The sequence below is a fragment of the Chlorocebus sabaeus genome, chromosome 16 (genome assembly GCF_047675955.1).
Source record: "Chlorocebus sabaeus isolate Y175 chromosome 16, mChlSab1.0.hap1, whole genome shotgun sequence".
Taxonomy (NCBI): domain Eukaryota; kingdom Metazoa; phylum Chordata; class Mammalia; order Primates; family Cercopithecidae; genus Chlorocebus; species Chlorocebus sabaeus.
This window is the reverse complement of record NC_132919.1, coordinates 4,736,034-4,750,743: the sequence shown is the minus strand read 5'-3', so window position 1 is coordinate 4,750,743 and position 14,710 is coordinate 4,736,034. Positions and strand designations below refer to the sequence as shown.

At 51.9% G+C, this 14,710-nt stretch overlaps 1 protein-coding gene across 18 annotated transcripts in view; it reads right to left on the bottom strand.

Annotated features, from left to right (window-relative positions):
• Positions 1–14,710, bottom strand: part of MINK1 (misshapen like kinase 1) — a 66,529-nt gene that overhangs the window by 41,541 nt on the left and 10,278 nt on the right. The gene's annotated exons all lie outside the window — the stretch shown is intronic.

The following is a 14,710-nucleotide window of genomic DNA, read 5'->3' as shown; positions in this document are numbered from 1 at the left end:
AGGAAGAGAGAAGGTAGACTGATACCCTCATCAATTTTCTACTGTCCATGACATACCACCATCAACTGGACTTTTTTTTTTTCTGAGACAGAGTCTTGCTTTTGTTGCCCAGGCTGGAGTGCAACAGTGTGATCTCAGCTCACCACAACCTTTGTCTTCCAGGTTCAAGTGATCCTCCTGCCTCAGCCTCCTGAGTAGCCGGGATTACAGGTGCCTGCTACCACGTCTGGCTGATTTTTTTGTACACGGGGTTTCTTTTTTTTTGAGACGGAGTCTCGCTCTGTCGCCCAGGTTGGAGTGCAGTGGCGAAATCTCGGCTCACTGCAAGCTCCGCCTCCCGGGTTCTCGCCATTCTTCTGCCTCAGCCACCTGAGTAGCTGGGACTACAGACGCCCGCCACCATGCCTAATTTTTTGTATTTTCAGTAGAGACGGGGTTTCACTGTGTTAGCCAGGATGGTCTCGATCTCCTGACCTCGTGATCCACCCACCTCGGCCTCTCAAAGTGCTGGGATTACAGGCGTGAGCCACCATGCCTGGCCAAGATGGGGTTTCACCATCTTGGCCAGGCTGGTCTTGAACTCCTGACCTCAGGTGATCCATCCACCTCAGCCTCCCAAAGTGCTAGGATTACAGGTGTGAGCCACTGTGACTGGCCTTTTTTTTTTTTTTTTTTAAGACAGGAGTGTGGTGGCACAATCTCAGCTCACTGCCACCTCCCCTTCTAGGTTCAAGTGATTCTCCTGCCTCAGCTTCCTAAGTATAATAAGAGCTGGGACTATAGGTGCCCACCACCACGCTCAGCTAATTTTTTGTATTTTTAGTAGAGACAGGGTTTCACCATGTTGGCCAGGCTGGTCTCGAATTGCTGACCTCAAGCGATCTGCCCGCCTGGGACTCCCAAAGTGCTGGAACTATAGGAGGGAGCCACTGCGCCCAGCCTGGACTCTTTTTAATGAAGCCTTCAAAAAAAACTCCTTTTCTCAGCTTTCCTTACTCTCTGAAACAGACTCTCCACTCTGCTAACCCTGCCTCTCACGCTGTGGAACTCAACCGGATCTTTTCATTCTGATTCCACAATGTGAAGTACTTGTCCTCTGTTTATCGATGGCTACCCGTGTTGTGAAGTGTTTTTATGGGAATGAAGCACAGGAGGGGAGGAAATCAGGCCAGTTCTAGAAGTAGAAGGAAGGCAAAGAAACCAGGAAAAATATTTATGTGACGGGAGGAAGGGCAGTTTATAAATCACTCATGGATCTCTACGCCAGAGGGACGTGTGAGACACACGCATGTACATACGCACTGACTTGCAGGTACATGCAGAGGCAGCAACAAGTCAGGACACGACACATACGGGAATACAGATACCATTCTCATCAGAAACCAGTCGGAGCAGAGGGGCCCCGCCTGGAGCGAGGAGACTGGAACTAATCCCCTCCTCCTCTCACAGGCGGATTGTGCTGCCTCCATGTCTAGGTTCCCCACAGATCTGGCTGCCTCAGACAGGGGCCCTGGGCTGGTGGCTGGACCCAGCCTGGAGGTCTTCACAGATGGAGGCCTACAGGAGGTGGCAGCTGACACCTGGAGGGAGCGGGATGAAGGCAGGCAGTGCAGAGTAGAGAAAGCCAGGTGGTGGGGGAGGGAGGGAGGGAGAAGAAGGGACCAGATTCAAGCAGCCTCGCGCTGGTTCTAAAATGGCCACAGCAAGGCAACGGACAGATGGTCCCTTTCTGATGCTGAGCCGGGGAAGTGGGGAAAGGGAAAAGGAAAAAATAAACACCATCACAGTCAGAAATTTAAAAATAAACTGAAAAACCTAAAAAATAAACAGCTTGCTTCTGAGGTGCCGTCTGCCTCCAGAACCTTCTAAGGGAAAATACAGAACTGCAGGCCTGGGAGAGCAGCCCCAGCCTCGGGTGTGAAGATGGCTAGAGGTCATTCTAGCCATCCCCTGTCCCCAGCTGGAGCATCTTGCAAAGTCTTCCAGGCAGCGGAGGTGGCATCTCGCCTTTACCTCCCCAGCACTTCTTCCCAAGTCTCACTGTAGGTAAGCAAGGCCATGGCTTTTCAAATGTCAGAGCCATTTGATTCTGTCTCCTTCCCAAGAGTCAGTTTCTGTCCAACATCAGTAGAATAAAGTTCACCCTCTCACAGTTGCTGCCCCTCCTGCCACCACCCAACTGCCCAGACTTTACAGTTCACAGGGCGCTTTCACAGCCATGACTGCATCTGCACTTAAACCTGCAGGGAAGCTGGGCAGGAATGACTACCACAGAGAACAGATGAGAAAGCCAGGGCTCTAACAAGTGAAATGTTTGTCAAGGTGAAGCAAGAGCTCAAGCTTGCATAGCCTTCCGATGGCACACAGCAACCACACTGCCCCCAAAAACCACTCTGCCCCCACCAACGACACTCCCCCGCCAAACCACACTCCCCCCACCAACCACACTCCCCCCTCCAACCACACTCCCCCACCAATCACACTCCCCCCACCACACTCCCCCACCAACCACACTCCCCCCTCCAACCACACTCCCCCACCAATCACACTCCCCCCACCACACTCCCCCACCAACCACACTCCCCCCACCAACCACACTCCCCCCACCAATCACACTCCCCCACCAACCACACTCCCCCCACCAACCACACTCCCCCCACCAATCACACTCCCCCCACCAACCACACTCCCCCCACCAACCACACTCCCTCCACCAACCACACTCCCCCCACCGATCACACTCCCCCCAACCACACTCCTGGACCAGCCACACTCCTGAACCAACCACACTCCCCCAAGCAACCACACTCCCCCCACCAACCACAGTCCTCCACCAACTACATTCCCCCTCAACCATACTCCTCTCTCAACTACACTCCCCCACCAACCACACTCCCCCCACCAACCACACTCCCTCCACCAACCACACTCCCCCCACCAACCACACTCCCTCCACCAACCACACTCCCCCCACCAATCACACTCCCCCCAACCACACTCCTGGACCAACCACACTCCCCCCACCAACCACACTCCCCCCTCCAACCACACTCCCCCACCAACCACACTCCCCCACCAACCACACTCCCCCACCAACCACAGTCCTCCCACCAACCACACTCCCCCACCAACCACAGTCCTCCCACCAACCACACTCCCCCACCAACCACACTCCCCCACCAACCACAGTCCTCCCACCAACCACACTCCCCCACCAACCACAGTCCTCCCACCAACCACACTCCCCCACCAACCACACTCCCCCCACCAACCACACTCCCCCCTCCAACCACACTCCCCCACCAACCACACTCCCCCCACCAACCACCAACCACACTCCACCCAACCACACTCCCCTCACCAACCACACTCCCCCCACCAACCACACTCCCTCCACCAATCACACTCCCCCACCAACCACACTCTCCCCACCAACCACACTCCCCCCACCAACCACACTCCCTCCACCAACCACACTCCCCCCACCAACCACACTCCCCCCACCAACCACACTCCCTCCACCAACCACACTCCCCCCACCAATCACACTCCCCCCAACCACACTCCTGGACCAGCCACACTCCTGAACCAACCACACTCCCCCCACCAACCACAGTCCTCCCACCAACCACACTCCCCCACTAACCACACTCCCCCCACCAACCACACTCCCCCCTCCAACCACACTCCCCCACCAACCACACTCCCCCACCAACCACACTCCCCCACCAACCACAGTCCTCCCACCAACCACACTCCCCCACCAACCACAGTCCTCCCACCAACCACACTCCCCCACCAACCACACTCCCCCCACCAACCACACTCCCCCCTCCAACCACACTCCCCCACCAACCACACTCCCCCCACCAACCACCAACCACACTCCACCCAACCACACTCCCCTCACCAACCACACTCCCCCCACCAACCACACTCCCTCCACCAATCACACTCCCCCACCAACCACACTCTCCCCACCAACCACACTCCCCCCACCAACCACACTCCCCCCACCAACCACACTCCCCCCTCCAACCACACTCCCCCACCAACCACACTCCCCCCACCAACCACCAACCACACTCCACCCACCAACCACACTCCCCTCACCAACCACACTCCCCCCACCAACCACACTCCCTCCACCAATCACACTCCCCCACCAACCACACTCTCCCCACCAACCACACTCCCCCCACCAACCACACTCCCCCACCAACCACACTCCCCCTTAACCACACTCTCCCCAACTACACTCCTGGACCAACCACACTCCCCCCACCAACCATACTCCCCCCACCAACTACACGCACCCACCAATCACACTGCCCCCACCGAGTAGATTCCATTTCCCTCTGTGGGCCAAATAGGTTCTTCCTCAGGCTCACATATGACTGCTGTACAGCTGAATATTCCAGCTATGGTTTACCTGGAGCCTTGCCAATTCTCGTGGTGTGCCTTTTGGTTCTTGCTGGCGTGGGGATGAGGCAGAGGGGCAGGAGCACTGCACTAACTAGTGGCTTTCGCTCCGTTCCTTCTCACTCCTGGGTCTCCACATGCTGTTCACTCTTGCAAGTTCATCACTCTTCTCCTCTTTACCTGGATGCCTCATGCCCGTGCCTCCCAACCTCCACTGAGACAATGTCACCTCCAGGAAGTGCCCCTGACGATCCTCTCCTCCCACAATACCCTGTACTGACCCTTTCATGACACCAATTACATTTTCGTGATTGATTCTCTTATCTGTCTCCTCTGCTAGACTAAGTTCTTGGAGGTCAGGCCTGCCCTCAATACCTGTCTGTGGAATGAATGAATACAGAAATAAAAGAAAGCTGGTGTTATCTAGAAAACTCTCCCTCCTTCCTTAATGCAGCAGTTTCTAACACTAGTTTTGGATTATCTCCATCCTTCCAAAATAATCCTTGAATATTCACTTAAGTGGAATGCATTAGAGCAGCTACTAAAAGTGAAAATTCATGCTGGTCACATGAATCAGCACCTCATAATTTATATGCTCGGTCAATGTTTTACCAGAGTGGACTTTCTTAGTTCTTTTTCTTTGAGGCAGAGTCTCACTGTGTTGCCCAGGCTGGAGTGCAATGACACGATCTTGGCTCACTACAACCTCCACCTGCAAGGTTCAAGTGATTCTCCTGCCTCAGCCTCCCAAGTAGCTGGGATTACAGGCACAAGCCACCACGCCCAGCTAATTTTTGTATTTTTAGTAGAGACAGGGTTTCACTTTGTTGGTCAGCCTGGTCTGGAACTCCTGACCTCAGGTGATCCACCCACCTTGGCCTCCTAAAGTGCTGGGATTCCAGGCGTGAGCCACTGCGCCTGGCCCGAGAGTGGACTTTCTCAAGGCAGGGAATTCCTATATGGTTGGCAAAAACCAAACGGGAACACTAATAATGGCCCAAAGAGGTCGGGAGACAACACAGCCAGGAGAGATGAAGGGAAGGCTTCCCGGAGGAGAGAAGAGTCAGCACAGTGGAAAGGAGAGAGAAACGGGCAGAGGCTGGGCTGGATGAGAAGGGCCAAAGAAGTCCCCATCGCGGGGGGCAGACAGCGAGCAGGAAGCCTCTAAGATGGAAGAGGGTAACTCGGGGGTAGGCTTTCTTAGCTGAGGCCAACAGCAGGACAGCAGCGTGGTGAAATGGAACGATAGGGAATGCTTAGTGTTTACTGTACTAAGAATCAGAAGGCCTGGGCACTGGTTCTGACTCTTCTGTATAAAAATCACTTAACCTCTTGGAGGCTCTTTTCCTTACCTACCCAGGCCCATTTCATAAGAATTCACCGACGTAAAAACATTTTAACATCCATAAAGTGCTACAAATTTGCATAGAGTCATTATGAAGAAACTGGCTCCCACTGAGCAAGGCAAAACTGTGGCAAAAAGTGATTTACTGAAACTGTTGGCGTCCTTGGGATTTGGGGTGAAGTGCGGCAGTTCAGGAAAGAAACGAGATAAAGAGCAGAACTGAGAGGAGGGCAGGCGAAAGAGAAGAGATGAAAAACAGATCTGTGGCCTCAGAGGCTGACGGGCAGGGAGGAGGGGCAGTCCCTGGGGAGCGGACACCAGAGAGAGCAAGGAAGGGCACGGCATGGCAGTGGGAGGGGGCAGAAGGGAGATGCCAGGCCCGTTCAGGCTGGCAGATACCAAGCTAACGGAGGAGGACACCACCAGTCATCGGGGGTTGGATAATAATAAGACTTCTTGCTGCTGGTTTTCAATTGCAGCACAAACAGATCATTATACCTTATTGCCAGCCTCCTCCTGTGGGAGTCAGGTGTCCACAAATCCAAGGGAAGAGACTAGGGAAGCTTCACGACCAAGAAAACTTGTGACCTGCACCCATATGATTTCGCATTCCAGAAGACCAATGAGACGCCATGAGAGAAAATTTAGGACTGAAAGCTCTGAAGGACAAGGGGACAGGAAAAGAGACCCTGGAAGGAGTGGGAGAGGGTGCGAAGCTGAGTCAGCTGGAGGAAGAACAGGTAGAAGGTGGGGCCAGCAGGAAGGGGAGGAAGGACTGTCTGAATCACACTCTGAGAAAGAACAGGGTTACTCTCCAAAGGGTGGAGACCAGATATTCTCTGGCCCCACCAAGGACCAACCCAGGATAAATTACAGCTGAAGAGACGCAGGTGAGACAGAAGGGGAACTTCCTGACCAGCAGGATGGAGCAAACGTATTCACTCAACTTTTCACCAGGCCTGTCTCTCCTGTTTATCCTAAGAAACCTTCCCAGACACTTTTCATGCCAACTCTATGGTCTGGTGAACCAGCTCATGTATTCATTCAACAAACACTGAGTGTCAGCTATGTACAGGCCTTGCTAGATACCGGAAATGTGGCGTCGAACAAAACAGAAATGGTCCCTTCTTCCTTCATGGAGCTTACAGTCTAGTCAAGGAAGCAGACGCTAGAGACATAATTACATAACACCTGTGAAAGACTCTGATGAAAAAGTATAGAGTGCTATCAGAACGACTCAAGGAGGCTGCAGCCAGCCATGCTTGCGCCACTGCACTCCAGCCCGGATGGCAGAGGGAGACAGTATCTCAAAAAAAAGATGAAGAAGAAAAAAAGATTAAAGGGAGGTCATGATGGGGAAGGGAGCCAGGAAGGGCCTGCTAAGGAAGTGATATTTAAGCTGAGACCAGCCGGGCACGGTGGCTCACACCTGTAATCCCAACACTTTGGGAGGCCGAGACGGGCAGATCACCTGAGGCCGAGAGTTCGAGACTAGCCAGACCAACATGGAGAAATCCCATCTCTACTATAAATGCAAAAAATTAGCCGGGCATGGTGGCGGGCACCTGTCATCCCAGCTACTCGGAAGGCTGAGGCAGAATTGCTTAAACCAGGAGATGGAGGTTGCGATGAGCCAAGATGGCACCATTGCACTCTGGCCTGGGCAACAAGAGCAAAACTCCAACTAAAAAAAAAAAAAAAAAAAAAAGCTGAGACCACAGGGACAAGCAAGAGTTAACCAAGCGAGGAACAGGGGTGGGGAGTACACAAAGACTCAAGGCAGGAATCTCAATCTCCAGGCAAGGCAGAGTAAGGAGCCCAGCATCCTGAGCCACCCAGCCCTGAATCTGTGCCTTTCAATAAAGCTTTTTATACATTTTTGTGCGAACATCTTGTCTCCCACATCCCAACAAAGCTGTGTATCCCCAAGGGTGAGGCACAGGTTTTCCCCTCAGGCTGAATGCTTTCTCTGGGTGGGTCCAGAGCTTTTACAGAAAACAGCACGCAGGGCCAGGGTGACTGCCCAGTGATTGCCGGAATTCCTGAGTCAGGACAAACAGGACTTTCGTGTTCAGATTGAAGTTACTCTTCCTTGCAGTGACGCTGGAAGACTTTCAGGAGATGGCAAGAGGCTCTAGGTCTGGGAAAGGGGAGCCAAGCCCACAGAATTCCAGATCTACACCTGGGGCTCACTGACTCACTCGCAGCCATTTACATTAAAATCAATAGACTGGGTGGTTTTCTCTTTCTTTCTTTTTTGTTTTTTTTTTTTGAGACGGAGTCTTGCTCATCGCCCAAGCTGAAATGCAGTGGCGTGATCTCGGCTCACTGCAAGTTCCACCTCCCAGGTCCACGCCATTCTCCTGTCTCAGCCTCCCGAGTATCTGGGACTACAGGCGCCCGCCACCTCGCCTGGCTAATTTTTTGTATTTTTAGTAGAGACGGGGTTTCACCCGTGTTAGCCAGGATGGTCTCAATCTCCTGACCTCATGATCTGCCCGCCTCGGCCTCCCAAAGTGCTGGGATTACAGGCGTGAGCCACTGTGCCCGGCCGGTTTTCTCTTTCTTAAACAAAATACTAAGTCGCGGCAGAGGAATGTTAAAGAACCCCCGGAGACACGCTTTGTGGGAACTTTGTACAGTAAGAAAAGTTGGGCAGCTACCACCTGTCTAATGAGTATTTACCAGACTAAGCACTTTACATCCCTTTTATTTAATCCTCTCAACATCCCTATTAGGTGAGTCTTGTTACCTTCATTTTACAAAGGACAAAACTGAGGCACAGGGGCCGGGCGCACAGTGGCTCAGGCCTGTAATCCCAGCACTTTGGGAGGATGAGGCGGATGGATCACCTGAGGTCAGGAGTTCAAGACAAGTCTAGCCAACATGGCAAAACCCCGTCTCTACTAAAAAATACAAAAATGAGGCTGGGCACGGTGGCTCACACCTGTGATCCCAGCACTTTGAGAGGCCGAGACGGGCGGATCACGAGGTCAGGAGATCGAGACCATGCTGGCTAACACAGTGAAATCCCGTCTCTACTAAAAATACAAAAAATTAGCTGGGCGTGGTGGCAGGTGCCTATAGTCCCAGCTACTCGGGAGGCTGAGGCAGGAGAATGGTGTGAACCCTGGAGGCGGAGCTTGCAGTGAGCCGAGATTGCGCCACTGCACTCCAGCCTGGGTGACAGAGCGAGACTCCGTCTCAAAAAAAAAAAAAAAAACCCAAAAACTGAGGCATAGGGGTATGAGTTACTTGCCAAAGAACACATAGTAAGTGACAGAACTGGGGTTTGAATCAAACCTGTCTCCAAGGCCTGTGCAGTCGCAGGGAGGGATGATGGGGAAGGTCCCCCATTCCAGGTCCCTCTCTGTCCCTAAGGAACAATTCCCTGTCTTCACAAGTCAATCCCCACTTGGTTCTGACTGCTTTTCCTCCTCAGCACTAACAGACGCAGGAAACCATCTTTGGAGTGTATGTATTCTGAAGGTCATATTTCAAATCAAACAGTCCTTCAGACTCCCTCCCGTCCTCCCTCGCTCCTTCTTCCCTTCTCTCTCCTCCCTCTCTCTCCTTTTAACAGAGACGAGGTCTATACGTTGCCCAGGCTGGTCTCAAGCTCCTGAGCTCAAGCACTCCACCCACCTCTGCCTCCCAAAGTGCTGGGAATACAGGCATGAGCCACTGTACTGGGCCCAGAGCTTTTTCTGAAACTTCCCTTTATTTTTTTTGTGTCCTTCCCATGGATGCTGGGCTCCATGCCCACACTCCGACACTGTACTCAACCTGAGATCTCTCCACACAGTAGGAACTGGTGTTTCCCAGACCAGCTGTGAGACACCACCTGCCCTGGTCACTGGCACCCCCCGTTTCTCTCAGCTCCTCCCAGCTTAACACACAGTCACCACCTCACTTTTCCTTATATACAGAACACTGCAAATTACACATTTGATATATTCATATGTTTAAGTCAGTGTGAGAACAAATAAAGCATATTTTGACCTCTACGACAGGGGGCTGGCTCTGTCTCATAGTAGGCACTCAAAAAGTTTTAGGAAGAAAGAAGGACTCCTGGGCCTGAAGGGATATTAGGGATCCTATCATCCTACAGCCCTCGGGAAACACTCCCTGCAACTGTGTAGGCTGTGGAGACAGACTTGGATTCAAACCAGCTTCAGCTCACCTAGTCAGGCATGGTGGTGGGAGCCTGTAATCTCAGCTACGCTAGAGGCTGAGGCAGGAGAATCACTTGAACCCGGGAGGCAGAGGATGCAGTGAGCTGAGACTGCGCCACTGCACTCCAGCCTGAGCGAGACTCCATCTAAATGAATGAATGAATGCATGAATGAATGAATGAAATGGAACCGAAACTAGAACCAGGTTGCCCAGCTCCTCATGCCATGCACACTCCATGGATCACACTGCCTCAAAGGCAAAGTCAAACAGCCCATTGTGTTAGCAGGCCTTCCACTGACAGTTCTTTAGAGATGGGCAATTTGGGCCACCTGAGGAGGTTATGAGGCCAGGACAGGAGATCCGGGCAGCAGCAGGTATGTGCATTGTTAACTTGTGAAACACACCTAATCTGCAAAGACTACACTTTGGACCCCACACTGACCAATCTCACATGAGATCTTTGTTTCTGGTGGGGACTGCGCAATGTGGCAAGAGTCATGAGACATGAGTATGGGAAGTCAGCTCTCACTAGCTCTGAGACCTTGACTGAGTGCTGGCACCTTTTGAAATGTTAAGATGGGGCCGAGCATGGTGGCTCACACTTGTCATCCTAGCACCTTGGGGGGCAGAGGTGGGAGGATCACTGGAGGCCAGGAGTTCAAGGCTGCAGCGAGTTATGACCATGCCACTGCATTCTAGTCTGGGCAACAGAGCATGACCCTGTCTCAAAATCAGTAATGATAAGATGGCCCACAGATGCTCTGCTATCAACACAAACACTTCAATCACTTATTACTTTTATTGGCGATGGTGATGGGAACAACATCCAGGCGGACTGCAAGATAACACCTAAGGATGTTAGTGTCTCTAGGAGTCATCAGTTGGAACATTCCTTCATTCAAACCTTGAACATTAGGGTGGGGTAGACTGAGACTCAGTCCAAGGAAAACAACCGACTGCCATTCAGACCTGGCTCAGTCTAAGAGAAAAGTAGGCTTTAGACTGCAGTAAGAGGAACTGTGGTGAGAAGGGCCGTTCGGTATTGGGCAGCTCCTGGCAGGTGTCATCAAATCCGTGTAGCCTCCTCTAAGGTTGTACACGGAGATAGAGAAAAAAGACCTCGTAAGTCCTTGAGTCTCCCCTCGATCCCTGCAATCGGACACTGTTGTGAGGAAAGGCAGAGGTCTTTTGCACTGCAGGCTTCTGCCTGGTAATGTAAGGGCACAGCCCACAATGGTGTACCCTAACATACGACCCCCGCCTACCAGCTAGAGGCCTGTATTTGGACCTCTAAGACAGGCGGCTCTCCTACTCTCCTCTCTTCCTGGGTCACCTGAAGAATAGGTATGTCTCTCCCTCCCTTTTTCCTCCTTCCCCACGAAGGTCAGTGAGAAACTGTAAACGGCAAGGATGGGGGAAAGTGAGGAGGCCAGGGAGGCCACTGCACTCATCTCTGTTCTAAAATATCCAACTCAGCCATGCGCGGTGGTTCACGCCTGCAATCCCAGCACTTCGGGAGGCTGAGGCAGGCGGATCACTCGAGGTCAGGAGTTTGAGACCAGCCTGACCACCAGGGTAAAACCCCTATTTCTACTAAAAATACAAAAATTAGCTGGGCGTGGTGGCACGTGCCTGTAGTCCCAGCTATTATGCTTGGGAGGCTGAGGCAGGAGAATAGCCTGAACCTGGGGGTGGAGGCTGCAGTGAGCCAAGATCGCGTCACTGCACTCTAGCCTGGGTGACAGAGCGAGACTCTGTCTCAAAAAAAAAAAAAAAAAAAAAAAAAAATCAATTCCAGGTCATGCTTTGGGTCTGTCCAGGGGTATAAACACCAGAGGAATACAGAGCCTGACCTGGTTCTCAACTGTCCAGGCCTGGAGGTCCAGGAGGGTTGACCCCCCTTTAACACATGCACCCCTCACATACTAACACAGAAATGCTGTTATATTCTATCATCTTCATCCCCTAAACGACCTTATTTCCAACTTCCTCTAGCACCTAACCATCAGACCCCCAGGATGAGATGAAGTAAGAGGCTGAAAACAAGCAAGATGACGAACATGAGCACAGCAGAAACCAGAACGCACGTCATGGCTGGGGGATGGCGAAAGGAACTGAATACGGAACAGAAACCCTTAACTTCTCTTGCTACTGCCCAATCCTCTTGTGATTCCAGGCAGCCATTTCATTTAAAATCCCTTTCAGAAGCCTGTCGTCTTGCATGAGAGCTGGGAGGCTGGGAGGGGGGTTGTGTTCCGTGTTGGCTGATGACACGTGGGCTTCTGAGACATGCACCTAGGCTGACTCAACAAATATTAAGCATCTGCTCGGTCAGACCCTCTGCCCAACTGTGCACACACAAAAGACGATGAGGTGCGGAATGGCGGCCGCCAGGGGCTGGAAGGTGGCGGGTGGGAGAGTCAGTGTTTACTGGGTACAGAGTTTCATCTGGGGAGGATGAAGCAGTTCTGGAGATGGACGGTGGTTTCAGTTGCACAACAGTATGAATGGACTTAATGCCACAGAACTGCACGCTTAAAAATGGTTATAATGGTAAGTCTCACACACACTTAATCACATAAAAAAACACAAACCACATTTTTAAAGGGTGGGGGGAAATGAGAGAGTCTTCCTCTCCTCCCTCTGAAGAGGCTTTCTTTTGAATGATTCGACTGTCTTTCCTCCAGACCAAATATTCTGAATTCTTCTGCATGTCCTTCTTGTCATCACAGTGATCTGCCCAGCGGCCCTACATTTAGAAATCTCTCTCAGTTCTGGGTACGAGCCCCATGGAGCTCTGTATTCCCAACATGTGCTCCCCAGTGCCAACCCACCAGCAGTTCAGCTCAGGCTGGGGTCACTTATTCTCCCCACCTCAGAAAGACCCAGGTATATGAATAAAAGGTGTCCTCTATTAAGACACAGATCTAGAGGCCATGCGCTCCTGGAGGGCAGTAACTATCTCTCATACAGGCTGTCTCCAGCCCACGAAACTGGCCATATTCCAAAAGTCTCCAAAAACTTTACTGAGAAACAGTATGGATAATGTTATAGTCCTCAGTAAGCCCACAAAGCCTGTTTACCACAGGTCACAGGAATATCACACATTTACCATTAAAACAGGCAGGCCGCGCACAGTGGCTCACACTCATAATTCCAGCACTTTGGGAGGTGGGTGGATCACCTGAGGTCAGGAGTTCGAGACCAGCCTGACCAACATGGTGAAACCCCGTATCTACTAAAAATACAAAAATTAGCCAGGTGTGGTGGTGTGCAACTGTAATCCCAGCTACTTGGGAGACTGAGACAGAAGGATCGCTTGAACCTGGGAGGTGGAGGTTGCAGTGAGCCTAGATCGCGCCACTGCACTCCAACCTAGGCAAAAGAGCAAGACTTCAGCTCAAAAAAAGCGAAAACAAACCAAAAAACAGGCAGAAGTCAATACTAGTTGCATGTAGTCTTGCCAGCTACACACTGCCCTCCTGTCCTCCCCTCAGTGCCCACCCTCAAATATACCCCGCCACGTGGGAGCAGGCCCCCCTCCAACAGCATGGCAGCCCAGGTTTTGGAGACAGACTTGAGTCTGAATGTGGGCTCTGCTGCTTCCTGGCTGTCCAACCTCAGGCAAGTTACTTAACTTCCAGGTTAATTTCTGTAAACTTTGGTTTCTTCATCTTGCAAACGAGGATAAATCCTCCACCTCAAAGGGTTACTGTGAGGGACGATGAGATTACAGAAGGAAAGAAGCTACTGCACAGTAAGTGTTCGTTACCGTTCTTATTCCAACCCCAAACACCCCCTTCTGAAATGAATCCACATAGTAATATAAATAACTTTTTTTTTTTTTTTTTTTTTTTTTTTGAGACGGAGTCTCGCTCTGTTGCCCAGGCTGGAGTGCAGTGGCCGGATCTCAGCTCACTGCAAGCTCCGCCTCCTGGGTTTACGCCATTCTCCTGCCTCAGCCTCCCGAGTAGCTGGGACTACAGGCGCCCGCCACCTCGCCCGGCTAGTTTTTTGTATTTTTTTAGTAGAGACGGGGTTTCACCAGGTTAGCCAGGATGGTCTCGATCTCCTGACCTCGTGATCCACCCGTCTCGGCCTCCCAAAGTGCTGAGATTACAGGCTTGAGCCACCGCGCCCGGCCAAATATAAATAACTTCTATCAGAGCAATCTTCATTCCAAACAGAAGACAGACAGAAAAATGACCTACTAGAACCAACCAACTTCTTTTTTTTTTTTTTTTTTTGTGACGGGGTCTCGTTCTGTCGCCCAGGCTGGAGTACAGTGATGCAACCTTGGCTCACTGCAACCTCTGCCTCTCGGGTTCAAGTGATTCTCCTGCTCAGCCTCCCCAGTAGCTGGGATTACAGGTGCCTGCCTGGATAATTTTTTGTATTTTTAGTAGAGATGGGGTTTCACTATGTTGGCCAGGCTGGTGTTGAACTCCTGACCTCAAGTGATCTGCCTGCCTCGGCCTCCTAAAGTGCTGGGATTACAGGCATGAGCCACCGTGCCCGGCCCCAACCAACTTCTGATCCACATCCTGCCTGTCCCCCTAGCCTGCTTCGACACGTGGGGCTCAGGTAGTTTCCACTTTGAGGAATGACCTTGTTAAGGTTAGGCGGACTCTCTCCAGCTCCTGACTCTCTCCAGCTCCTACAAACCTTAGCTGCCCAAGGCCAGGAGCCTATCAAGTTCTGCTCTCCTGACTGGGGGTGGGACGCAGCGAGTTGTGGAAGGCAGCTCTGCAGCACAGCCCCAGCTCC